We start from the raw sequence: 27,740 nt of genomic DNA on the forward strand, positions 1-27,740 counted from the left end.
TTGCTTGTTCCTGGTATCATTCGTTCCATGACTTGCATGGATGGACACGAGTTTAGTATGGGTTATTTGGAGACCATGCGGGTGGTCCAAAATTATGGAACTCATTGGGGTATTTTGGGGTCGGATGATGAGGATGGTGGTGAGCAGCAGGGTGATCAACCCGCACCACAACCAAGGCCGAGGAGAAGGAATATTAGAGGAAGAGGAGAGAGAGGGCAGCCAATGCATCCACCCGCATCCATGGTAGGATCACATATTAGGGATGATATGGTTGGGTATTTCGATAAGCTCTCTTTGAGTGTTAACTGGATTGGAGGGACTATGGAGAACATGGTTCGGCGTTTCCATGTGGAGCAGCCTCCTCACCTAGGGTATCATTACCCAATTTTCCCGAGGTGGACCGAGTATCGTGGACAAGGAGGAGATGGGGCGGGCACTAGTGGAGCTCGGGATGAGGAGGAGGATGATTGATCGCTAGTTATTTTTATTTATTTTAGTTTTTAGTTTTTATTTTGTTTGGTTGTGATTTGTTGGGTTGAAAAGTTTGTATGGATTGTTAAACACTTGGACTACTATTATGTTACTTTTGTTTCCTTTTGGTTGTTTGAACTACAGCTTGCTATGGAGTCTTAGGAAGGGAGTAAAGTCAAGGGTTGTGAAAGTTTAGTCAAGAGTGTTACGAGTTTAGAGTTAAGAGTCGAGATCCATAATTAAAAATAAGCGTGGGGTGAGTCGAGAGAGAGAGGATGAAATTAGCAAGGAGTCATACAACTTTCGCATTCAAAAGTGTTTTTATTAATTTGGATATTGGAGTGGGATGCTAAAAGTAATAAGAAGAATGGGCAGTTTCATTTTTCAATTGCCCAGTTTTCACGACGTGAGTCCCTACTATTCACGTCGTGAGTTGGGTTCCAAGAGATTTCTGAATCTGCATTCCTGCAAAATCACGTCGTGAGCCTATCTTTTTCACGTCGTGAATTTTCCACTGTCACCAAAATTCGGTGTTTTATGACAAGCATTCTGGCTATTTCCTCTACTATACACATTTTGAAGACTTACACCATTCTTATGGGAGATTGAAGTTTTGATTCATTGTTTTCGCTTGTTGGCTTACTTACATCTTTCACGAGTACAAGTCCAAGTTCTTTTCTAGATGAAGTTCAATATTCGAGATGCACATGTCCACTACACATTTGGAGTTCGATCTTGCCACTTCTATCCTAGGGGAGTCTGTTCCTTTTTCTCCCTTTTATTGCTTTTGAATTTTATTTTATGCATACAATGAGTGCATTGTATGTAATAAATGTGGGGTAGGGGTAGAAAAAGTAAATTGCTAGGTAATTTGGTAAATTTTAAAATTTTTAAAATTTTTACTAATTGGATCTAGTAGTAATAATTTGAACTGTACTTGCTAGTGGAATGATCCGATAAGAGCTCAAATGTTTAGTTGAGCCAATACACGTTATAGTGCATTTGTGGCCTCCCTTTTTCTAGTGAAATCATGGGACAAAAACACAATCTCGCTTAGTTTGAGGGATGCGATATGTTTAGCAGCCTAAACCTGAAATGTATCCAGGAAAGCTATACCTTAACCAATAAGGGTTGAAGTTAAACGCCCCTGCTTAAACATCTAGGTTTTTGAGTGATATAAAAAAGTGAGATACATTTAAAAAAAAGAGAGAGAGAAATTACCAAAAGTAAAGAAATTGAAGAATTTTGGGGCATAAAAGTATCAAAGTTTGAAGATCAAAAGATCAAAATTCCAAAAGTTGAAAGTTGAAGATGCCAGAAATCATGAAAGAAGTGAATTCAAAGAAATCAAAGATCAAACATCAAAGAAAAGAAGAATTCAAGAGCTCCAATGTAACACTAGTCAAAAGTAGGTCAATAAGAATCACATGTGATTATACCAATCATGTAAATGTGATTTTGTTAATACTAGTAATGTAGTAAACTTACTATGTATTTCATGATAATTCTAATATAAATATGAACTTTCATACATACTTTATAGTATAAATCAAAGTATACGTCCATACGATTCCAAAAATGTAGAGAACGTCTGAATCTGACTTCGCGTGAAGAAGTTATGATAAACCGAACACTATAAATCTCTATAAAAAGATGAATTTAAAATAGACTTAGAATTAGCTATTAGAGTCTAAAAGAGAGTTGTAGTGCTTGGAATTACCTACGCGTGGATATAAAGAACGTCAAAAACGGAGTTTGTATGCAAAAGTTATGGCCTTCCGAAGATTTCTCTATCAGAAACCCTAATTTGACTGAACTCACGACGTGAGCACAAAAACTCACGACGTGAGGAGTCAAACCACCATATTTCGGATCTAGAAGGTGTGACGAGGCTGGGAGGGGATAAGATCCAAACTCACCACGTGAATATTGATATTTCACGACGTGAGGATTCATTTTGCCACCTTCAGAAGCTAGAAGACGGATGGCAAGTCTACGAAGAGATAAGATCCAAACTCACGACGTGAACAATGAGTTTTTCACGTCGTGAGGGCCAAAAATCTTACAATAAATAGCAAGATCGACCCCAGCCATTCTTACACCTGAACTTCTTTCTCCTCTCTCCTTTGCTGAAGCCCTCTTGCATCCCGAGCCCCGACGAAAATCAAGGAACAAACACTGGAACAGGCTATGATGGAGGAAGAGCGTGTTTTGAGTGCAGTGAAATTGGACATATCAAGAAGGAATGTCCAAAGTTAAGGAGTCAAGGAAGTTAGGCCGTGGCAGGGCATTCGTAACAGGAAGCAGAGAAGCTATCCAGGACCCTGCAGTGGAATTTAGTACAAGATAAATTTCGGGACGAAATTTTATCAACGGGGGGAGAATGTAACACTAGTCAAAAGTAGGTCAATAACAATCACATGTGATTATACCAATGATGTAAATGTGATTTTGTTAAAAGTAGTAATGTAGTAAACTTACTATGTATTTCATGATAATTCTAATATAAATATGAACTTTCATACATACTTTATAGTATAAATCAAAGTATACGTCCATACGATTCCAAAAATGTAGAGAACGTTTGAATCTGACTTCGCGTGAAGAAGTTATGATAAACCGAACACTATAAATCTCTATAATAAGATGAATTTAAAATAGACCTAGAATTAGCTATTAGAGTCTAAAAGAGAGTTGTAGTGCTCGGAATTACCTACGCGTGGATATAAAGAACGTCAAAAACGGAGTTCGTATGCAAAAGTTATGGCCTTCCGAAGATTTCTCTGTCAGAAACCCTAATTTGACTGAACTCACGACGTGAGCACAAAAACTCACGACGTGAGGAGTCAAACCACCATATTTCGGATCTAGAAGGTGTGACGAGGCTGGGAGGGGATAAGATCCAAACTCACGACGTGAATATTGATATTTCACGACGTGAGGATTCATTTTGCCACCTTCAGAAGCTAGAAGACGGATGGCAAGTCTACGAAGAGATAAGATCCAAACTCACGACGTGAACAATGAGTTTTTCACGTCGTGAGGGCCAAAAATCTTACTATAAATAGCAAGATCGACCCCAGCCATTCTTACACCTGAACTTATTTCTCCTCTCTCCTTTGCTGAAGCCCTCTTGCATCCCGACCCCCGACGAAAATCAAGGAACAAACACTGGAACAGGCTATGATGGAGGAAGAGCGTGTTTTGAGTGCAGTGAAATTGGACATATCAAGAAGGAATGTCCAAAGTTAAGGAGTCAAGGAAGTTAGGCCGTGGTAGGGCATTCGTAACAGGAAGCAGAGAAGCTATCCAGGACCCTGCAGTGGAATTTAGTACAAGATAAATTTCGGGACGAAATTTTATCAACGGGGGGAGAATGTAACACTAGTCAAAAGTAGGTCAATAACAATCACATGTGATTATACCAATGATGTAAATGTGATTTTGTTAAAAGTAGTAATGTAGTAAACTTACTATGTATTTCATGATAATTCTAATATAAATATGAACTTTCATACATACTTTATAGTATAAATCAAATTATACGTCCATACGATTCCAAAAATGTAGAGAACGTCTGAATCTGACTTCGCGTGAAGAAGTTATGATAAACCGAACACTATAAATCTCTATAATAAGATGAATTTAAAATAGACCTAGAATTAGCTATTAGAGTCTAAAAGAGAGTTGTAGTGCTCGGAATTACCTACGCGTGGATATAAAGAACGTCAAAAACGGAGTTCGTATGCAAAAGTTATGGCCTTCCGAAAATTTCTCTGTCAGAAACCCTAATTTGACTGAACTCACGACGTGAGCACAAAAACTCACGACGTGAGGAGTCAAACCACCATATTTCGGATCTAGAAGGTGTGACGAGGCTGGGAGGGGATAAGATCCAAACTCACGACGTGAATATTGATATTTCACGACGTGAGGATTCATTTTGCCACCTTCAGAAGCTAGAAGACGGATGGCAAGTCTACGAAGAGATAAGATCCAAACTCACGACGTGAACAATGAGTTTTTCACGTCGTGAGGGCCAAAAATCTTACTATAAATAGCAAGATCGACCCCATCCATTCTTAAACCTGAACTTCTTTCTCCTCTCTCCTTTGCTGAAGCCCTCTTGCATCCCGAGCCCCGACGACCTTGTACGCTGACCGTTTCTGCTTAGATTACATAAAATCACGGTACTAAGGTGAGTTTCACGGCCCCACTTTCTAATATTTCGGGGGAAAACGCATGCTAAATATTATATATACGTTATTATTATGTCTATATGATAGTATATTAGTATCAACGTAGATAGTTATAATAACCGGGATATAGTTATTTCATATTTGAAAGTATACAACTATCGTAAAGTTGTTAGCATTTTATTGTTATGGTAGTATATTAATCTAGATCTTGAGTTATACTTAGGATTCTATATATATTTTGTGTGCGATATAGTTCTGAAGTTATATTCGGAAGTTCTATATGTTAAGTTATAAAGTATGTTGCTATTATTGGTTTTATGTCAAGAAAAAACTTGGTATGTTATATGTTGTTATTGTTAGTTTTATGTCAAGATAAAACTTAGTATGTTATATATTGTTATTGATAGTTTTATGTCAAGATAAAACTAGGAACGTTATATGTTGTTATTATTGGTTTTATGTCAAGATAAAACCTGGTTTTAATTCTAATTATAGCTGTTATACTACCTAAGTATTATAAATATTAGGAGTAATGTTAAAAGCATAGTCTAATAACTTAGGGTTTTAGACACGAATATGATTTTACTACTAGAGCTAACGGAACTCGACAAGTCTACATGAGCTATTGTATTCATCAACTAAGATTGGATATCTTAGGGAAAATCCTCTGACCTGTAACCGTTAATCCCGTGTGAGCGAGGAAGTCGTGTATGAAAAAGATACGGGTTGACAACCCCACTCGTGGTTGCTAGCTACAACAAAACCGTGTGCGAGTGACGAACTGTCCTTTTGTTTGTTTATTGTTCCGACGTTGATGAAGCGTGTGGAACTTATCTCAAGATGCGAAACTTGTGGCATCAAGCAGAGGTTTGAAACTAGTCATATAGCCGCGGTTACGGAGTCATGGTAGCAAATTGTTAGAAGCATTATACTTTGTCGTTATACAAGTATTAATGTTAAGTATAAGTTTCCCAAACACTTATACTCTAGGTACAAGAAACTGGTAGGTATAATACTTGTATATTAAGTAGATAATTATACCTAACACACATACTCGTATAGAATTAAAATAGATTTATACGTAACGGTTTTACTCGTATAGAATTGAAATAGATTTATACGTAGCGGTTTTACTTGTATAGAATTGAAATAAGATTTATACGTAGCAACTTTCGTTTGTATGGAATTACAAACACTTATATTCATAGTATATGAGACTTATAGGTAAATTACTTATTTGGTAAGTAAAATTTTATACCTAGGATATATATACTAAACGTTGGAGAGTCAAAATGATATTTTTAAAACTATACTTTTGAACTTGGAAAATGTATTATTTTTATATGAAGTCAAAACATGTGGACTCACCAACTTTATGTTGACGTATTTTAAATTGCATGTGTTTTCAGGAAGTTGATAACTATGATACGAGAAATGACGTTACACCGCCCGGTGTTTCCGCCGACGGCCGGGTTGTGACAGATTGGTATCAGAGCTATTAACTATAGTGAATTAGTACTTTCTTAGGAAAGCACGACTATAGTTTAGGGCTTACTCTGTTAGGTTTAGGTATATCCCTTAGCCTAGTAATATAAAGTATTATTAATTATACTACTAAAGGACTACTTACAGGAGCGGTGACAAGGATAGACATGTCGATTTGGGTTGCTGGGTTTCAGAACGGCTATATGCTAAAATGATCCTGCCCTTCGACTGTCCTGACTGGCCGGTGCCTTATCAGCTAGACCTGAAGTAACGAACAATAATTAATAGAGCATGAATACAACAAATAATAAATATAGAGTCATATATAAAGACTCAGACCCGCGATGAGAATACACCTAAATACCCGGAATGTTTTTGATCTCAAGGATTTAGATCAGATATTCGAAATAAAGTTAATATGTGCATAGATCTTATCACAACTAGGTGTAGGTGTACAACTATATTTTATTATGATCAGATCATATGAACTATTTAAATTGGGAGTAATATTTGATAGACTAAACACTTGGTGATCTAAAATGTATAGGAACTAAACAAAATGCCTAGAAGAAGTAGCGCTCGGCTAAACCTTAACCAACGACCAGAACCAGAACAACAACAACCGCAACCACCACCACCAGAATCAAACCCTCCAATAAGTTCTGCAGAACTTGAAAAAATCATAGCTCAGAGAATCGCTGCAGCTCTTGCTAATGTCACAAGAGGAGGAGTTAGAAACGAAGGCAATGTAGGGACCGCCAAGATGTGTACCTACAAGGATTTTATGAATTGCAAACCTAAGAGCTTCCATGGAACGGAAGGGGTCGTTAGCTTGACCCGGTGGATTGAAAAGACAGAATCAGTATTTCAAATAAGCTTCTGTCCTGACGAATGTAAGGTACGATTTGCTGCGTGTACCTTCGCTGATGCAGCACCTACATGGTGGAACAGCCATGTGAATACAACGGGTATTGATGCCGCCAATTCCATGGAATGGGAAGAGCTGAAGAGGAGGTTAGTAGAGGAGTATTGTCCCAGGGAGGAAATACATAAGTTGGAACAAGAACTGTGGACCCTAACCATGAAGGGTTCAGAGATAAATGCATATACTGCTAGATTTAATGATCTTGCGGTGATGTGTCCAGCACTAGTAACCCCAGAGTATAAGAAGATCGAGCGATATATCTGGGGTCTAGCATCACAAATCAAAGGAATGGTGATCGCATCAAAACCTACAACATACGATAGTGCAAAACGTATAACTCATCAGCTATCCAGCACAGAAATCCAAGTGGGATTTATAGCTGAGTCTCCCAAATCTGGAACGAACAAGCGCAAATTTAATGGGAAGAATCCCATACAATCATCTGAGGAGAGACAAGAGGTGGAAACTAATTATGCAGCCACAACAGCAATACCCACACAACCACGACGGTATGAAGGAAAACTCCCAAAACGCACTCAGTGTAGCCGTCACCATCTAGGTAACTGCTTTATATGCACTCACTACAAGAAAAAGGGACACACCGCCAATTTCTGCAGGAGCAAAACACTTACAATAGAAAATCAAGGAACAAACACTGGAACAGGCTATGATGGAGGAAGAGTGTGTTTTGAGTGCGGTGAAATTGGACATATCAAGAAGGAATGTCCAAAGTTAAGGAGTCAAGGAAGTTAGGCCGTGGCAGGGCATTCGTAACAGGAAGCAGAGAAGCTATCCAGGACCCTGCAGTGGAATCTAGTACAAGATAAATTTCAGGACGAAAATTTATCAACGGGGGGAGAATGTAACACTAGTCAAAAGTAGGTCAATAACAATCACATGTGATTATACCAATGATGTAAATGTGATTTTGTTAAAAGTAGTAATGTAGTAAACTTACTATGTATTTCATGATAATTCTAATATAAATATGAACTTTCATACATACTTTATAGTATAAATCAAAGTATACGTCCATACGATACCAAAAATGTAGAGAACGTCTGAATCTAACTTCGCGTGAAGAAGTTATGATAAACCGAACACTATAAATCTCTATAATAAGATGAATTTAAAATAGACTTCGAATTAGCTATTGGAGTCTAAAAGAGAGTTGTAGTGCTCGGAATTACCTACGCGTGGATATAAAGAACGTCAAAAACAGAGTTCGTATGCAAAAGTTATGGCCTTCCAAAGATTTCTCTGTCAGAAACCCTAATTTGACTGAACTCACGACGTGAGCACAAAAATTCACGACGTGCGGAGTCAAACCACCATATTTCGGATCTAGAAGGGGTGACAAGGCTGGGAGGGGATAAGATCCAAACTCACGACGTGAATATTGATATTTCACGACGTGAGGAGTCATTTTGCCACCTTCGGAAGCTAGAAGACGGATGACAAGTCTACGAAGAGATAAGATCCAAACTTACGATGTGAACAATGAGTTTTTCACGTCGTGACGGCCGAAAATCTTACTATAAATAGCAAGATCAACCCCAACCATTCTTACTCCTGAACTTCTTTCTCCTCTCTCCTTTGCTGACGCCCTCTTGCATCCCGAGCCCCGACGACCTCGTACGCTGACCGTTTCTGCTTAGATTACATAAAATCACGGTACTAAGATGAGTTTCACGGCCCCACTTTCTAATATTTCGGGGGAAAACGCATGCTAAATATTATATATACGTTATTATTATGTCTATATGATAGTATCTTAGTATCAACGTAGATAGTTATAATAACCGGGATATAGTTATTTCATATTTGAAAGTATACAACTATCGTAAAGTTGTTAGCATGTTATTGTTATAGTAGTATATTAATGTAGATCTTGAGTTATACTTAGGATTCTATATATATTTTGTGTGCGATATAGTTCCGAAGTTATATTCGGAAGTTCTATATGTTAAGTTATAAAGTATGTTGCTATTATTGGTTTTATGTCAAGATAAAACTTGGTATGTTATATGTTGTTATTGTTAGTTTTATGTCAAGATAAAACTTAGTATATTATATATTGTTATTGATAGTTTTATGTCAAGATAAAACTAGGAACGTTATATGTTGTTATTATTGGTTTTATGTCAAGATAAAACCTGGTTTTAATTCTAATTATAGCTGTTGTACTACCTAACTATTATAAATATTAGGAGTAATGTTAAAAGCATAGTCTAATAACTTAGGGTTTTAGACACGAATATGATTTTACTACTAGAACTAACGGAACTCGACAAGTCTACATGAGCTATTGTATTCATCAACTAAGATTGGAAATCTTAGGGAAAATCCTCTGACATGTAACCATTAATCCCGTGTGAGCGAGGAAGTCGTGTATGAATAAGATACGGGTTGACAACCCCACTCGTGGTTGCTAGCTACAACAAAACCGTGTGCGAGTGACGAACTGTCCTTTTGTTTGTTTATTGTTCCGCCGTTGATGAAGCGTGTGGAACTTATCTCAAGATGCGAAACTTGTAGCATCAAGCAGAGGTTTGAAACTAGTCATATAGCCGCGGTTATGGACTCATGGTAGCAAATTGTTTGAAGCATTATACTTTGTCGTTATACAAGTATTAATGTTAAGTATATGTTTCCCAAACACTTATACTCTAGGTACAAGAAACTGGTAGGTATAATACTTGTATATTAAGTAGATAATTATACCTAACACACATACTCGTATAGAATTGAAATAGATTTATACGTAGCGGTTTTACTCGTATAGAATTGAAATAGATTTATACGTAGCGGTTTTACTCGTATAGAATTGAAATAAGATTTATACGTAGCAACTTTCGTTTGTATGGAATTACAAACACTTATATTCATAGTATATGAGACTTATAGGTAAATTACTTATTTGGTAAGTAAAATTTTATACCTAGGATATATATACTAAACGTTGGAGAGTCAAAATGATATTTTCAAAACTATACTTTTGAACTTGGAAAATGTATTATTTTTATATGGAGTCAAAACCTGTGGACTCACCAACTTTATGTTGACGTATTTTAAATTGCATGTGTTTTCAGGAAGTTGATAACTATGATACGAGAAATGACGTTACACCGCCCGGTGTTTCCGCCGACGGCCGGGGTGTGACATCCAAGATGTGGTATCTTCTAAAAAGTTGTAATTCTCTAGTTTATGTATGCTTGAGTAGCTTTACAAAAATACTTTGAGGTTAAGTAGGATTTCTGGGGATGGATTCGGAGGGTTGCATAAAATGAGCATTGTTCAAAAGAAGTGGGCAAGTGTTTATGAGGATTGTGAGTATTTAGAATTGAGGGGGGTTACTTAGGAAAAATTTTAGACACAAATGCATGCGTTGAGGTTTTAGCATAATGGCCGAGACTTGAGTTGGATTGTTCTATGTGATATTGGTGATGAAGGTTTGATTTAATAATTATATTTGCTTGAGGGCAAGCAAAGAACAAGTGTGGGGTATTTTGATATTGCCATATTTATACATATTTTTAGGCAATATTTATTTACATTTCTATTAATATTTTGGTTATTTGCATAGAATAATGGTACTTATTAGTTTAAATTGTTATTTTGCAGCCAAACAGAAGCATCTTCGAAGATAGGGACTGAAATTGACAGAATATGGAACTTTGGAGGATTGAAGGAAAGAAGAACGGAAAATCACCCAAAAGACGTACTTACGACGTGAAAAATTCATGGTTCACGACGTGAGTCGAAAAATTCTAGAAGATATGCATGCGGGTGGAAGAGTCCTTGCCGAACATGGTTATCTAATATTCACGACGTGAATCCTTATGGTTCACGACGTGAACTCGGGAAATCAGAATACTATAAATTCCCTTGCCCATTACGATTTGAAGAACTTTTGGCGGAAGAAAGAGGTTCCAAAAGACGATTTTTAGCAGAAGAAAGGTCCTGGAAAAAGGTTTTCAACACCAAAAGAGTGAAGGCCCATAATTTAGTTCACTTATTTGATACTTATGAACATGTTTCCTTATACTTTGAATTGTGTTAGTGTGTCAGTTGCTATTATGAGCAGCTGAATCTAGCTACTCTTGTTTAGCTAGATGAAGCTTCTAACTTATGAATAGCTTAATTTTGTATGGATTTATTTAGTTGGTAAATTGCTTGTGTTTGATTTATAATTACCTAGCATGCTTATGGTTGTTTCCTTAGTTGCTTGATTCCATGTTCTGTGTAGCTTAGTGACCATTAAGTGCATGAACTTGTTTACCTAATGATTTAGTGAACATTAAATTGTTAGAGCTAGGATTGACAATCTTAGTTAGTAATTAAAGCAAATAAACTTCGTTGTGCTAGAGAACGTAGATTATGACTATAATTGCGTTTACATAATAAATCTTACATAGCATATTCATATTCATAATTGGTTCTGTGTTTAATCGTGTGTGACCATACATAGTTTTACATGAATTAATTAAATATTGGTAAAATTAGACTTAAATTACTAATATAATTAAAACCAGCTTGATAATCCATAATTATTAGCTGACCATAAGGACGAAGTGGATTCAAACTAAACAAGAGTGTTTTTACTTATTGATTGAATTTGAGCTAAGTTCATCTGATCTTTTAAAATCAGATAAAACCCTTTTTAAACTTGTTAATAATTAGGTTAATTTGCTAGCAAGTAGATTAATTAGTAACACCATTCCCTGTGATCGATACCCGACTTACCCAAGCTATACTATAATCTGACTAGGTACACTGCCTATAGGTGCATAGTTGGTCTAAGTTTGTTAGGTTATAAATATTAAAATTAGTGGGTACTTTTGTGCACATCACTCAGATCCAGATACTCCTGAGCCAATCTCTCCCTCTCCACCAAGGGAAAATATATCGTACATAACATCTTTGAGAATTTCTCCAAAGTAACAGAAGCCCTCTTTTTAGTAGTATACGAACCGGTCACCATTCTCCACCAATCCTTCTCCCCTAACCGGAGAAGGTTCAGGGCGCACTTGACCTTCTGGTCATCTGGGAAAGAAAATGTTAAGAAACAACCCTCCATATCAGAAATCCACCTCATCGCCACAATCGGGTCCTTGACCCCATCAAACACTGGGTGCTTCGTATTGTCGAAGTCCCGATACTGGAATGATCTCTCCGCTCGAATCCCCGTAGCAGCAACAACGTCAGTCAGCGGAGCATAGAGAGCATCAAATATCTAGATCATAGTGGTCTTGATAGACCTAAATAGCTCTGATATAAAACCCTGGACAACAGTAGCCACCTCAGCGACAATCATCTCTCGTATCTGATCGTAGTCAACCCTGGCCTATCTTCGCCACCCGCTCCAGATCTAGAACCAGATGCTCTCGTGATCGCCACATTGAAAATAAATGAACCAAAATATATCATAAATGCCATAATTTATAACATCATGGATAGACTAAACCTTCAGCGTTTCTGACTTCTTTCCTACGCGTACGGGTCCTGCGCTTCTAGTAGTATGGGCCCATATTACCTTCCATACCTACCCGTTTTTGTCTCAATGGATCATTAAAAACAGCCCGAATCAAACCGACAACAATAATACACATACATCCTATCCTCACTCTCTCGACAATGGTTAATCATTCCTCAACAAGCCAGCTACATCCACATACACACTCATGAAACTTCCAGCAACCATGTGGTTGCTCGGGCATGCTAATCATACATAAACATGATAGATTCCATAGACAATTAAAATACTTGATTCTACCCTAATCCCACAACAAGATAAGGAACAAGAAATAAGGCTAAATCAAACATTCTCAGGCTATAAAATCTTAGTTATGTACAATTATGATGTACATACTAAGCAACTATAGTAATGATGTCAATTTCATCTAACATATAAGAAGTCCTCCTAGGCTATCATGCATAGTACATTAGGTAATCTAACATATAATTATGTCAATTTCCTAATGATCCCTAGCCTACCACTACTGTGACATCTCCAAATTCACGGTCATTTTAAAAATTTTATTTATGCTTATTTAAAAATCATAGTATCCTTTTTGAAAAGTATTATTGTGGAATTTGTTCCCAGAAAACATGATAAATATATTATCAAATCATTTCCGAGGAAATGTATTTTGTTTATGTTAAATCTTTGGGATGTCATTTTCAATACGGAAACATAAGCATAAACAGATCTTACATTCATTTACACTAATGATTTACATTTCCTTTAATCTCTCAGTGTAATGTGTCCTCGTATCGATACCTGTGATACAAATAAACCGAGTGGATCAGGTTGGGAAACCTGGTAAGTATATAGGGATTTCAATCCCACAATGTTATATCATATATATATATATATATATATATATATATATATATATATATATATATGTGTGTGTGTGTGTGTGTGTGTGTGTGTGTGTTTTAGAACTCACAATATATACAATTTCACCTCATATAAGCAATTTTACCCCACCCCGTCGATCCTAACGACGACACGATCTATACTCTCGGATCTAAAATTAACCTCTTTACCTAATATGTACTCCTAGATCGGGTATGTCTAATCCATACTCTCAGATCAATAATTATGCCCATTCCATACTCTCAGACTAGGGACAATTGACTATGTCTTAATCCATGCTCCCGGATTAATGACAAATAACTATGTCCTCTCCATATTCTCGGATTACGGACAAATAACTATGTCTAATCCATGCTCTCGTATCAATGAAAAATCTTTAAGTTCGACCCTATGTGTATATCTCACCCCCACTCATAATGAGATACTACCCGATATCCATCTCAATTAATTTAGGTTTGTTTTGTATCATAAATCATCATATATTATCAGATATGCTCTTATACATATTTCAAGCAATAAAAAAAATATTTCACACACAAAGATATATTTAGTACTTTAATTAATACTTGTATTAAAACTTTGTTCATGAAAGGGACTATGCACTCACTTGTTAAAGTGATGATTCCAAACTCGGGCAGCGCTTCGCTTCTAACAATTTATTCTCCTTCGACAAAACCTAGTATTATTACCACTAAATTTTAGTCTAATATTTATTGGGACTATTTACGAGCAATATTATTTTATAAACGTTAAACAATACTTTTCAACTACTATGTAATGACAGGGGCTAGACATGAAACACCAGAGGGCAGGACCATTTTGGCATTTAAGCACTTCTAAAATCCAACAACCCAATACGGCCCGTCAAGCCAGATTCCCCATACCGCAAGTAGTTAAAAGATATTATAATAACACTTTGTATATTATATTTTATAATACATATATTATTTATAAGTTCATAATAACGATAATAAACTTAAACACAAGCTATACTTAAAGTAGGGTAAGCATAACTCGCTTACTAGGATGTTTGGCTAGGACCCGGGCTCTGGGAGGGCACAACTTCCGAGCTAAAATCTCTTCTTCTCGGAGCCTTCTGGCACTCCGGGACTCACCTCTAGCACTTAGGAAGTATTAGGGAAGGGGAGGGATAGGTTTGGAGTATTGAGAGAGAAAGAAGGGTTGAAGTGTGAAGAAAATGGATGATTTGCGCCTCTCTTTATAGGCTTTCTAGGAGCGATCCACGTCGTGAACTTAAAATTCACATCGTGACCTTGCATGGGCACCAAGGCTTCGCCTGGTGCTGACACGTGGCCTTGGACGCAGATAAAACTGCCAATCTAAAAAAAATCAAAACTTTCGCATACACGCTTTTTTTTGACGTTATTTATATCCACGCATAGGTATTGACAAGATCTACAACTTTCCTTTTGATTTCATTGGCTAATTCTTGACCGATTTTAAATTTAATAGTCTGAGAAGGTTATGATGTTAACGACCGTGTAAATTTCATAACTTCTACATACGAACTCCGTTTTCAACTGTCTTTTAATCGTTTAACTCCTACTAATCAAATCTTCAATTCTTATTTAGATCATTTTGGCTAAAAATTGACCGATCTAAAATTCTATTTCTGAGTTGTATACTACTATGCCAAATCTTAGAAAAATCATAACTTCCTAATATGAAGTCAAATTTGGACGTTCTTTTTATGTACGTTCTCGGTTTAACGTATAATACGACTTTCGTTTAGATCGCTAAGGCTAAAAAGTAATTTATAAAAAAATTTGTTTTTACGTTATGCGGTGCCGTGCAGGTTTGGCCGAAAAGTTCGACGGGTCATAACTTCTTCATTATAACTCGGATTTCAACGTTCTTTATATGTACGGAATCCTGGTGACATATACTATAACTTAGTTAAGATTATTTATTATAAATAATATTTTATCATAAAGTCATTTTTAACGCTTATTGTCTCCAAATTGACTTGCCCGAATCTGCGGGCGTTACAACTAGCATGCAGTTCTGTCATAATCATTAATAAAAATATCAGTGTGGGTAAGTTGGGGTATACTTTCTTGCTCCGGATGATCATACACATCTCATCCTTTCTTGCTTACTTTCGAAAACTATTTTGAAAAACAATTTGAAAACTTTTGCAGATCCTTAGTTTGAGTCTGGATTTACATGGATGTTCATCCAATTCTCTCAAACCAGGGCTCTGATACCAACTTGTAACATTCCAAAAATCAAGGTAAAATTTTAATTTCTAAAACTCCACCCAAAACCATAATTGTTTACAAAACATAGTTCTCAAAAGTGATAATCACAATGAAGAGTATCCCAAAATCCAAAATCATACAAACCAGAAGGATGTACATGATCACGCCTTTACTTTCCCCTGATCATCTGAAGTACCTTAAACATGAAACTAAAAATTATAAGCCAATGCTTAGTGAGTTCCCGCAAAGTACGACCACACAAACATATAACGACATGGATACTGGGTCCACATTTAACATAATAGATTACCCCTGAGTCTGGCTTGCCTTCTGACCCACAACTAATGTCTAGCTTACTCCCAAGCCCACATCATATGGCTGACTTACCCCTTGGGCACACAACTTATGTCTGGCTTGCTCCCACGTTTGTTGGCTTCCGCACAAATCAGCATCACCTCAACTAAACCATAATATATCGACATATACATAACATATAGCATATATCCAGAAAACTGATAATCATATAACCAATCAACATACTAACAGGAATATCTACATATCACTATCGCATAACAACATCCTATATTCCAGGACTCAATTCTAACAGTTCAATACAACATAGCAACATTCTCTAAACGAGGGTACATAACCCAATAGGCTTGTATTGGTTCCTTCAACCCCAAGTGCAGTGACGAAAACTCACCTCTTAGTCTAGAGAGATAGTTGAACAACACATTGCTCCAAATATAAGCTCTACAAGTCACCCATATATCAAATAGTGACCAATCTCAGCTACAACTAAATATACCCAAAATACCCCTAGGTCAAACTTGGTCAAATCCTGGTCAAATTTAGAGGTCAAAGGAGTCAACTAAGTCAACTCAACTGTGTACACCCAGTGTACTCAGCTAGTACGCACGACGTACTAAGCGTTGTGACCAGGTTACGGGCTGTTGACCACGTACATGCGACGTACCATCTGGTACTCCTAATGTATGCATCTTCCAACTTCCCTTTCAAATCAGGGCTTAATCCCTTAAGCCATTTCGTCCAAAATCCAAATATAGTCCTCAAATGACGTTCTTAATCCTAAAGTTTCCAACTTTATGATCTTGCATGGCTATTGAGTGCCCAATACCAAAAACCCTAACTTCTTAACTCATTAATACATCATAGCCCATGCATGGAAGGAAACAAAGGACCAAGATTACATTTTTATGACTCTAAACACTCCGAAACGTCTGAAAGGACAACTCATATGGTTTTGAGTAAACCATACTCATAAACACCAAGGTTATGGATCCAATATGAACACAAATCTATGGCTAACAAGATCTAAGCAAAAGCTTCATCAAGATTAAAGCTTTTTACATCCAAGTGGTGCAAAATGATAACGTGCTTTTAGATCTAGGTTGTCTTTGATCTCCCAAGGTGATTCCTCTTCTTTCTTCCTCCTTCAACATCACGAAAATACACATTCAAGGTCAAAAATGCCCACACAAGAGATTAGGGTTAACTAGGGTTGAGTTGGGAGATAAAGGCTAATGAAAGAAAGGGTGTTAAGGATATAAATATGCTTAAATAGTGCACAACCCCTAAATATTAGGGTTTTGGTCCAGGCCTTGTACGCCCAATGTACTAGGAGTACGCCCAGCGTACCTAGTGAAACACACGTTTCTCCAAAACACTACAAGGGACCAATTTGAAAACAATTTACATATCCAGGGCATAAACGGAAATACCTGAATATCACGATGTTACATTGTCTCATCATCTTTCTCAAGACCTATTCATAGAACATTTCAAGTTTCTTAAAACTTGACTTAGCCTATTAAGAGCATATCTACCTCTTAATATCAAAATGATCACTAAATTGATCATAATTCTAACATTTTATTTTCTAACTCAAAATTCAATCAAAACAATGAATTATGTGTCCCATAATACTTAATTCTTCATCATATTTGAATTTAATGCATCAATTATTAATCAATAGGTTAGGGTTTCAAACCCTAACTCACATATAGTGATTTCACCACTGAAATCACACATAAAGCTTGTTTAAAGCTTCTATACACGATTAATAACATCAATGAACAAGCTTCTTAAGAGTAATAATCCTTAACTAACTTAATTCCATAAATCCCCATTGAAGCTCTAAAAGCTCAAGGATGAAAAAGATGATTACCTCATGAACTTTTGACGCCTCATTCAATCCACAAGCACCCTATACCACCATTTGGTCCTTCTCCATTCTCCAAATCACCAGTGCTCAATATGAAAGGTGTTTGGGTGTGTTACGATGAGAATGAGAGGTTAAAATACATTTATCCTATCTCACTGCACCATAATTATCTATATATGTCGCACCGCGGAGACCTCCTAACCCGAGGTTAATGGTTACATAAGTGATTGCCACGCCGTGGTACTCATCTCCCCGCATCCTACTTTGGCCACTGCTTCATGGTGCCCCATTCATTGTACCGCGGGGCAAAGTACATTTCCCTTTCTTCATATGCAGTTTGCTCTCCGTTCCATGGAGATTCATCCACCATGCTGCAGTTTCGGTCTTGACAACAACCTTGGATGATGTCATTCCATCATTGGGACATTTTTCCTTCAATCTTTAAACCTTCTTATCTCCTTCGGTACTAACTCATTTTTGATGTTATTTATATCCACACGAAGGTAGGAACATAATCTAGAAATATATTAAGTCACTTATCATTGAATTAATACGAGTCTTAATCTATTGAGTCACAAAGTTGGCTCAAAAAGCATAAAATTCTCATTTTCCCCATTTGACCAAAAATACATCTTCTCATGTATTCTTTCTCTTGAACTTACTCATATAACATCTTTTAAGTGACTTAAACTCTTATTGTCCATTTTAATAAAGTTACAGCTACATAATCTCATCTCTTATTCTAATTGATCATTTTACCCTTTCACGACATTTGATTAAAATTGAATTCGACTAATATAGTTCAATACATATCGATTGAAGGCAAACGGCCAACAAGCTGCGCCGCTAGCCCTTTCTGGATGGCAAAACTAATTCTTTTGAAAACAACATTTGTGGATCTAAGAGATATGACATTAGAATCCATGACCCGTTGGACTCTGTTGAGGAGCTCCACCGCCTCTGGTGTGAGAAAACCAAATGTATCGAATGCAAAAGATACAAACACCTGTTGATTTTCTATACTTTTGGTCAATATTTGACTAAAAGTCAAATTACTCTAAATTTCAGTTTCTTACAATCTCCCCTCCTTTAAGGGATTCTGTCCTCGAAATATTTTCTTGTTCTCTTGGTTATTTTCTTACTCAATGACCCATTTCTAAAGTTAATCTCTACTTTAACCTGTTAATCTAAAATAGCAATATGCTTTACTTTTCTTTGCCTTTTCAATGCAATGGCATACTTCTCTTCATTTCTTTACTCTAAATGGTTGATATGGGACGTCTATTACTCTATATACTACTATGAAATAACATTGCATACTTTTCATCTCTTTCATCTTTTTGTCCCATTTTCACAACCATGTTCATAACTTACCATCTTTCATTCTTTTTCTCATATGTGTGGGTTTCAACCAACACACTTATTAACCATCTTCTATTAGATAAGTTTCATATTTTAATGCAATCTTACTGTGCCATTACTATCTTTACAAATGGTTACACTACCACTTTTCTAGCTATTTTTCTAACTCTTAGTGAAGTATTACATCTACTAACTTCACTTTTGTTCAAAGACTTGTTGTATCAAAGTACAACTCTTTTTTTTCTCCATTTGAAAGTTTGTTCACCAAACTTTCTCAATTATATATTTTTAATTACTAAGACCTCAAGTCTCAATCTATACATGGTATATTCTTAAAAATACCACGTATATCTTTCTTGTCCAACCACTTGATCCTCATGTAGTTTAATGGTTCAATTGAATCTCCATAAGTGCAATGTGTATGCAGAGCCCATACTTCTGCATGCACAATGTACTTATCTAGATTTTGTTGGGTTTTGAGCATTCTAACACACCTATGGTGTACATGCAACCCTAATTACCTTGGATCTATGTTTTCTCTATTATACATGCAAATATCAATTTCCCAAGGTATTGTTCTAACTAGCATAATATAAAGTACATGTAATATAAAATCTAGTAGAATTTCATACCTCTTTGTTGGTGCTTGATTTCTTCAAGCTTTAAGAGCTTAGCCCCAATAGTGTGGAAGCCTCAAATGGAATCACAAATCACCAAAACACCTTGGAAGAACTTGAGAGAATATGTATGCACACTAAAATCGGCCCACTCTTATTTTCACACACTTATGCCAATTTTGTGAGCCAAGGACCCCTTTATATATTATGGAGAATCAGGGTTGCATCCATGTAAACCCTAATACCCATGACCTTTCATTTACATAGGATCCATGGGTTAAAAGCTCCATGGACCATCCATGAAAGCTTAGCCCAACCTAAATGAACTTGGCCCATTCCATATATATAAGAGTCCATATTTAATTAGTTCTTTTTGATCACTTAATTAATTCTAAATTAATTCTTGATCAATACTAATTAAATAATATGATTCCATATTAATATATTAGAACTTATAATATATTAATATAAATCATAAATATACTATTCTCAAAAGACTATCCATATAAATTGTGCCGGTGAAGTGCAACCCAAATGGAGCATGCCGGGTCGGGTCAAGTACATACCAAATATAGTTATGGACTTAGACATTAATCCAACAGTCTCCCACTTGGATAAGTCTAAAACTATTATTGAGTATGACTTCAAAACCTAACTGGCAATCGTAGCTCTTAAAGCCGCTGTCAAACTCTGACCTTGTCAATGACTTGTCCATTAGATAAGGGATCATATATTCCTCCATTCTAGATATCATATGGACTGAGACATGGATTATAATCATTCTCTCTGTCCATTTGTTGTTTCCCGATTTTCGATTTATGATGACTGACTGATTGAACAAATCAAATCAGTCCTGGCTTGGCCAAGCACTCACATGTGTCATCACTAAATCATCGAGGGGCCCACAGATATCGCTTTTATCCCGAAGGTAAAAGGAATGGATAAACTTCGACTCATATGGCTTGTTCTACTACTTGTTGAATCATATACAAAGGCACGTTTTATAACATCGAGTTACCAAATGCGTTTTCGTGCAATCAATGTATAACCAACTCATAGTAACAACTCATATCTCTAGGTTTGAAGAATATAAGATATTATCGTCTCATGATCATTCGTGATAAAATCCATGAAGTGATTCAAATGAGCGCGGGTTGAATCCAATACTCAGAACTTATGAGCACTCATGAGTGTTGTAGCACCACTTTGTCCACCAACTTGGACCTCTACAAACCAACCCATGACAGTCTTGATTCATATCTACTTCCAACATATGACCGACTGTGGATCGTTTGAATAACTTAATCATTCAGGAAGAGCGACTTAGTTATTCTGGAAGTCAAAACATGCAAAGTGAAACACAAGAATAAATGAATCAAATATGGTATCAAACCCTATGAATATAAATAAACACTTTTATTTATCACCATACTGATTACTCATTATTCATTGTGTCGGTTTTATCAACTTTATACTTGAATTAAAAACACTAGTTGTCCCATGCTCCAAGCATGTACACTATGTTTTTCTTAAATAATAGCATTGCCATACACCAAGTATGCACTCTATGTTTGTCTATGATCCTTACTTTGTGAAATAAACCAATTGAACATAATTTCAATGATTCTAATTTCACACTCCCAAATCCTTATCGAAAAATGTGAGAATTTCAAATTCCTATCATTTATCGAAATCTGTTTAGATTTTAAACTTATATGCACTGACCCTCCTGTAATGAATATGTACAAGGTCACAAAGACTTGTCAACAGTCATTATAAGGTATTCCAATGGAGATCAACTCCATGGAAACTAAGTCTCATATTCAAAGTACATTGCTTTGGACATGCTTCTTGCATTAAGTTTTCTAATCTTACACAGATAACTTCCACCTATGGAGACAACTCCATATTCTCATTTTGACTATCACTTCTGAATAAGAGATGCCTCTTTTCAGAATATGTCAATATGGTCCTTCCAAAATCAGCACTATACTTCCAACTGTCTCTGAGCAACCAATCTTTGGTAAACCTCAGATTGTCCTCGACAATTGCTTAATCATTTTAGTCATATCCAATTCTAGACCTTTTCCCTTCTTAATGCCTCTGAGCATTTGGAAAAATTTAGAAATGACAAATATTATAGCACATGCAATCGATCCTGTACCCAAAGCAAATGGTACACGATTCATGCTGTCTCACATAAAGACATGATTCTAGACCAGTCTTTTGCTACAATATTTTTATTTGCCATGTTTTCAAAATTTTACTATGAAGAGGGATGCCGTAATCATAATCGAATTTTGAGAACGCAATATATAGAGTTTCCTTAAGTTGAACCAATCCAACATGAAATTCATATATATATTCTTGACTAAAGATGATTAAGGTCTCAATCTAAGCCTTTAGAACTGTAATGAAGTATATCCTCTCCCTTAATTATAGCAAAACAACTTTTTCAATCCCTGCAGCCACACGAATTGAAACTTTTGTTTTCTATAATTAACATTGCTAACTTGCAACACTAACAATAATTATCATGCTCCCACTAACATGATGATTATTAGCATAACACTTATGCTCCCACTAGCTTTGACATGTACTCAGAAATCAGCTGGACTTCTAGAAATCAATACTTTATTGACTTTCTTACCAAAGTTCAGATTTCTGATACGAGATGCTTTGATAAAACTTTATCAAAATCATACACCTTTCCTTAGATAGCATGCATGTGTGTCTAAACAATTTCAGAACTATGAAAAGGGATGCCGTAATCATAGTCTCAATTGTTTAGACCTTTTTCCATCTGCTTCAAATCTACTTGGTGGAAGTGTTTCCTCACCATCATTTTCATGAATCGGAGAGAAACCTTATGACCCTTAGATTTTATGGTGTATGTGTTCTTATCCATGTGAATCGTCAAAACCATAGTCACAAGACAAGGATAATGACAAATCCAAACTCATATGGACTGAACTTATGCAATCTTAACTTCTTGCTACCTGGCAGTACAGGGCCTGCCATTGCTTCCAAGTTGTTATGCAACCAATTGAGAACTTTCAGAACTCCTATGCAAAGCCAACTTTAACTGGAATGGGCACAGAATATGTCAACACGATAGGTTATAAACCTCAAGTCGTGTGCTAGTGAAGAACCTCAGGTTTTATTCTTGATTAGTTCTTGAAATTCTTTTTAGGATCTTTAAGACTCCCACTATCCTCTTGACATATAAGACTATCTTGCTAAATATTCAAGAGATACTGCGGATTCTTTATCAAGACAAACACTTCACACAATTGGCCTTAGTTGGTCTTTGTTTTTATCCAAAACATCACAACTTACCAATTTCAAATGTACAAGAGTAGGACACTTTTATTCTTACATTTGACAAGTGTTTTAAACCTTTCTTTAAGATATGTCACTCAAGTTACAATCTTGGAGTATGACTCTAAGAATTGTTTTGGAACGAAGTATGACTCATCTTCCTGATCTAACCATTTCAACAATTCATGACTCCTCTTCTTAGTCATAAGAATGCACTAAGATGACCTTTAGAGGACTAATTATGATATGATTTCTAAATCATTAAGATGATCACAAACATGATACTAAAGTACTCTCCCATCTTTTCAGATTTGAGAAACTTTTATCTTTCTGCCTAATTTGATTCTTCCCATTCGTTCTGCCATACATTGAGACTTTTCCAATGTTTCAGAATTATACTTAAACTTGTAAGTATAACCATATTTACTAAACTTTAGTAAATCAAATAGTCTTAACGAGCTTTGTGGTGGACATGACCAGTGCACAAGAATATGTACTCGATCCCTTTAGTCCTTCACTTGACTCACACATCCATGTGAACAAGTAATTAGTCTTGATTTTCCAATGCTTGAAAGTTCTCATTCATCATACTATTCTACTTGCATGATTCCAAGTTTCGGTCCAATTGAAACTTGGGCGATGAGGAACTTTCCTGATTTGGTAAATTTAGACATTACCACAAATGAAAGAATCAAATCCATTTTCCAATATTGCTGTCAGTGGAATCATATGAGCAACAATTTTCCACAAATGCCATTGTAAGGATACTTCAAATAAATAAAATTAAACAATTTTCTTTTATTTTAAAACTTTGCAGAAAAACTTATCCTTACAATCCACATGGAAAATTATTGTTATCTATTCCTTAGCAATAAGTCATAACTTCTTAAGCAACTGCTCAAAATTCTGATGCGATCGAAATCCACCTTCGCGATCAGAATCAGCATATACTTCCTTTAAGATTTCTCTCTATTCTTTTATTCGTAAAACATCAACATGTGACCCAGTCACATCATGTAATGAGGATCTCAGAATAGAACTTAACAAAGTTAGATAATGGGCTCTACCTGATGTAGAGTCAAACTTATTGACTTTAACATCCTTAGGTAAATTTCACAACTTCGCAATCAACGCCCCTTCCTTTGGCAAAATAAACATATGGACCCTTTGGTAATGGTACTATCTCAGACTTAGCCTTTCTCTTTACCATTTGGTCAACCGGGTTGACTATGACCAATCCCTTTCCATTGGCAAGAAAATGATTTTTCTAGATTTCCAGTGTCACCATTGTCACTGTCCATAAAGTTTTTGGGAAGATGATCTTCTAATCAAATTTGCTTTACTATCGTTCCAAATCATTGCTGATTCAGCAGCACCAAGCAAATAGATATGATCATTAAGGTTCATGTCATAGTCTGTTTCATAGTAGTCCCAAAGGAACTCACTATGTGACTTAGAAAGTGATTAAACATCCAACTTTCTCAAGACTTTGACACCCAACTCTCCCGGTTTGTCAATATGTGACTTCATCTCAAAGATGTGATCACACATAGACCTTGCTTGCCATTAGGGCTTCAGTGACCTTGAACTTGTGGGTTAGGGAGAATAATTAGAGGAGGTGGAGGAAAAGAAGTATGACTTCCATGAGCCAAACTCGGGAAGTCATATTCATTAGGAAAGCTTGGTTTGGGAAGATCATTGTTGTCTAAACCAGACATCAACAATGGGAGAAATTCACGTAAAGTTGATTTAAGTCCTTAATATAACACCCAATATGATATATTAAGGCTAGGACCCAACAAACTATTTTATAACTTGGAAGAGGGATGCCGTAATCCAAGCTATAAAATATTTGAAGGTAGGTGAATGACGATTCACCAATTTCCACCAAGATAAACGAAATGTATTATTAGGTTTTAATTGGTTTTGAAACTCCTAGATTCTTTTGAGATTAATTGAACTTTTCAATGGCATGTTTCAATCTTGAGTGTGCCCTTCAGGTTTTGTGACTGGGATGCCGAGGATCACAAAACAAGGTGTGAAGTAACCGTGCAAATATACTTGGTATCCTTAATATTTACCCCTCAATCGATGTGCCGGTTAACCACACACGCTCCAACGATACTATGATAAACATTAAGTTACCCTTTGCTTACCTTGTTAAGTCCAGGTTAGTGTGCCGGTTAACCACACACGCTCCACTAACAGCTTAAACAAAGTGCAAAGTGTAATTTCATGGATTAGCACCTTATTCACATTTCCTAAGTAACTAAGATTGGGAATTTATAAAAGGTTTAGTTACTTAGTATTTATCATTAATACTTTTAATGAAGGGAGAATTATAGTCCTTGTCCTACCTGTTCGGCTAACGACCCTCCACCGGTCAAGAAAGCGGTGGGTGAGAGTGGACACTAACGGCAGTAACCTTATACCCCCCTTATAGACCGGCTTCGTGAATGAGGCCTACTAACGGTAATATTGACTTTATCTTATACATATCTATATAATTAAAATTATAATAACAGTATAAGGGTGTATTTTAAACATTTAAAATACTTGGTGGTTTAATCTATTAATTAAACTATACTCTTAATTTAATTAAACTTAAACCATGTCTATATGGAATTATTAACTCTTTTAATTAAACACTTTAACTAATTTACTGAAGTCCATAAAGTTTGAATTTTAACTTTTAAAATTGTAGAGTTTGGAATTAAAGCATTAATGTGTGTGAGACTTTACAAATTTCAAAACTTGAGGGCAAGTTTTGAAACTATTCAAAACCTTTCATTTCATAACTTATGAGTTTAATGGTTCATTAAAATGAAGACTCTTCATTTTTATTTAACCTCTTATTCTTTAATATCACTTTTAAAGAAGTGACTCTTAAACATCCATAACTTGAGGACAAGTTATGGAGTCATAAAATAGTTTAATGAAAAAAAAACTCTTCATTTTTGTGTAACCTATGACACTTTTATGAGTTTTAAGATTCATAAATGTGACCTTTTATGTGACTTGAAGAAAAGTTACAAAAACACCTTTTATGAACTTCTTTTAGATTAATATGGATTGAAAGCAACTTAGCAAATAATATTTTTCATCAATCTAAATTAACTCATAAAACAAGGTAACACAAAAAAACTTTTCATGTTCCATAACTTAAGAACAAGTTATGGAATTTTAAAACATTAAGACCAAGTTTTGTAACTCCATAAAAAACTTTGAATCAATTTTTTTTAAAACCTTTTCATATCCATAACTTATGGAGGTTTCAAAAAACTCTTTAGATCAAACTTTTAAAACTAATAAAATAATCATATCATTTTATCTTTTACTAAATTTGACCTAATTCAACTCATATAGTAAAGCGACTCAAATTTTAAAAATAATTAGTTTTTCATAAAATCAAGTAATTATCTTAAAATATGACAAACTTCATGTTTTTTTCCTTTTTTTTCCTTCAACTTGAAAAAAAATACATTTGCATCAAATATAATAGAAAACAACCCATGGCTCTGATACCACTGTTGGGTTTTGAGCATTCTAACACACCTATGGTGTACATACAACCCTAAATACCTTGGATCTATGTTTTCTCTATTATACATGCAAATATCAATTTTTCAAGGTATTGTTCTAACTAGCATAATATAAAGTACATGTAATATAAAATCTAGTAGAATTACATACCTCTTTGTTGGTGCTTGATTTCTTCAAGCTTTAAGAGCTTAGCCCCAATAGTGTGGAAGCCTCAAATGGAATCACAAATCACCAAAACACCTTGGAAGAACTTGAGAGAATATGTATGCACACTAAAATCGGCCCACTCTTATTTTCACACACTTGTGCCAATTTTGTGAGCCAAGGACCCCTTTATATATTATGGAGGATTAGGGTTACATCCATGTAAACCCTAATACCCATGACCTTTCATTTACATAGGATCCATGGGTTAAAAGCTCCATGGACCATCAATGAAAGCTTAGCCCAACCTAAATGAACTTGGCCCATTCCATATATATAAGAGTCCATATTTAATTAGTACTTTTTGATCACTTAATTAATTCTAAATTAATTCTTGATCAATACTAATTAAATAATATGATTCCATATTAATATATTAGAACTTATAATATATTAATATAAATCATAAATATACTATTCTCAAAAGACTATCCATATAAATTGTGTCGGTGAAGTGCAACCCAAATGGACCATGCCGGGTCGGGTCAAGTACATACCAAATATAGTTATGGACTTAGACATTAATCCAACAGATTTAGCCTCACCACTATATTCCCTGGTTCACAGGTATCATGTCTCTTTCATGTTAAATTCTTCTCAATCTACCATGCTATCACTTTTCTTTTCTCTAACCTAGTGGATCCTCAAGCAACTTAATGGATCCATTTAACCACAATAAGTACCATGTATCTATAGAGCCCATACAATACATTCACATCACACTTATACATTTCAAATTTACCACTTCATCACTTTATTCACAACTTTTCTATCTTTTTTCTCAAAACCCAATTTTCAATCATGAAAATTCTTGGGTAGTT

Source organism: Lactuca virosa, chromosome 5 (assembly GCF_052849685.1).
Source record: "Lactuca virosa cultivar CGN04683 chromosome 5, Lactuca_virosa_CGN04683_v6, whole genome shotgun sequence".
NCBI classification, from domain to species: Eukaryota; Viridiplantae; Streptophyta; class Magnoliopsida; order Asterales; family Asteraceae; genus Lactuca; species Lactuca virosa.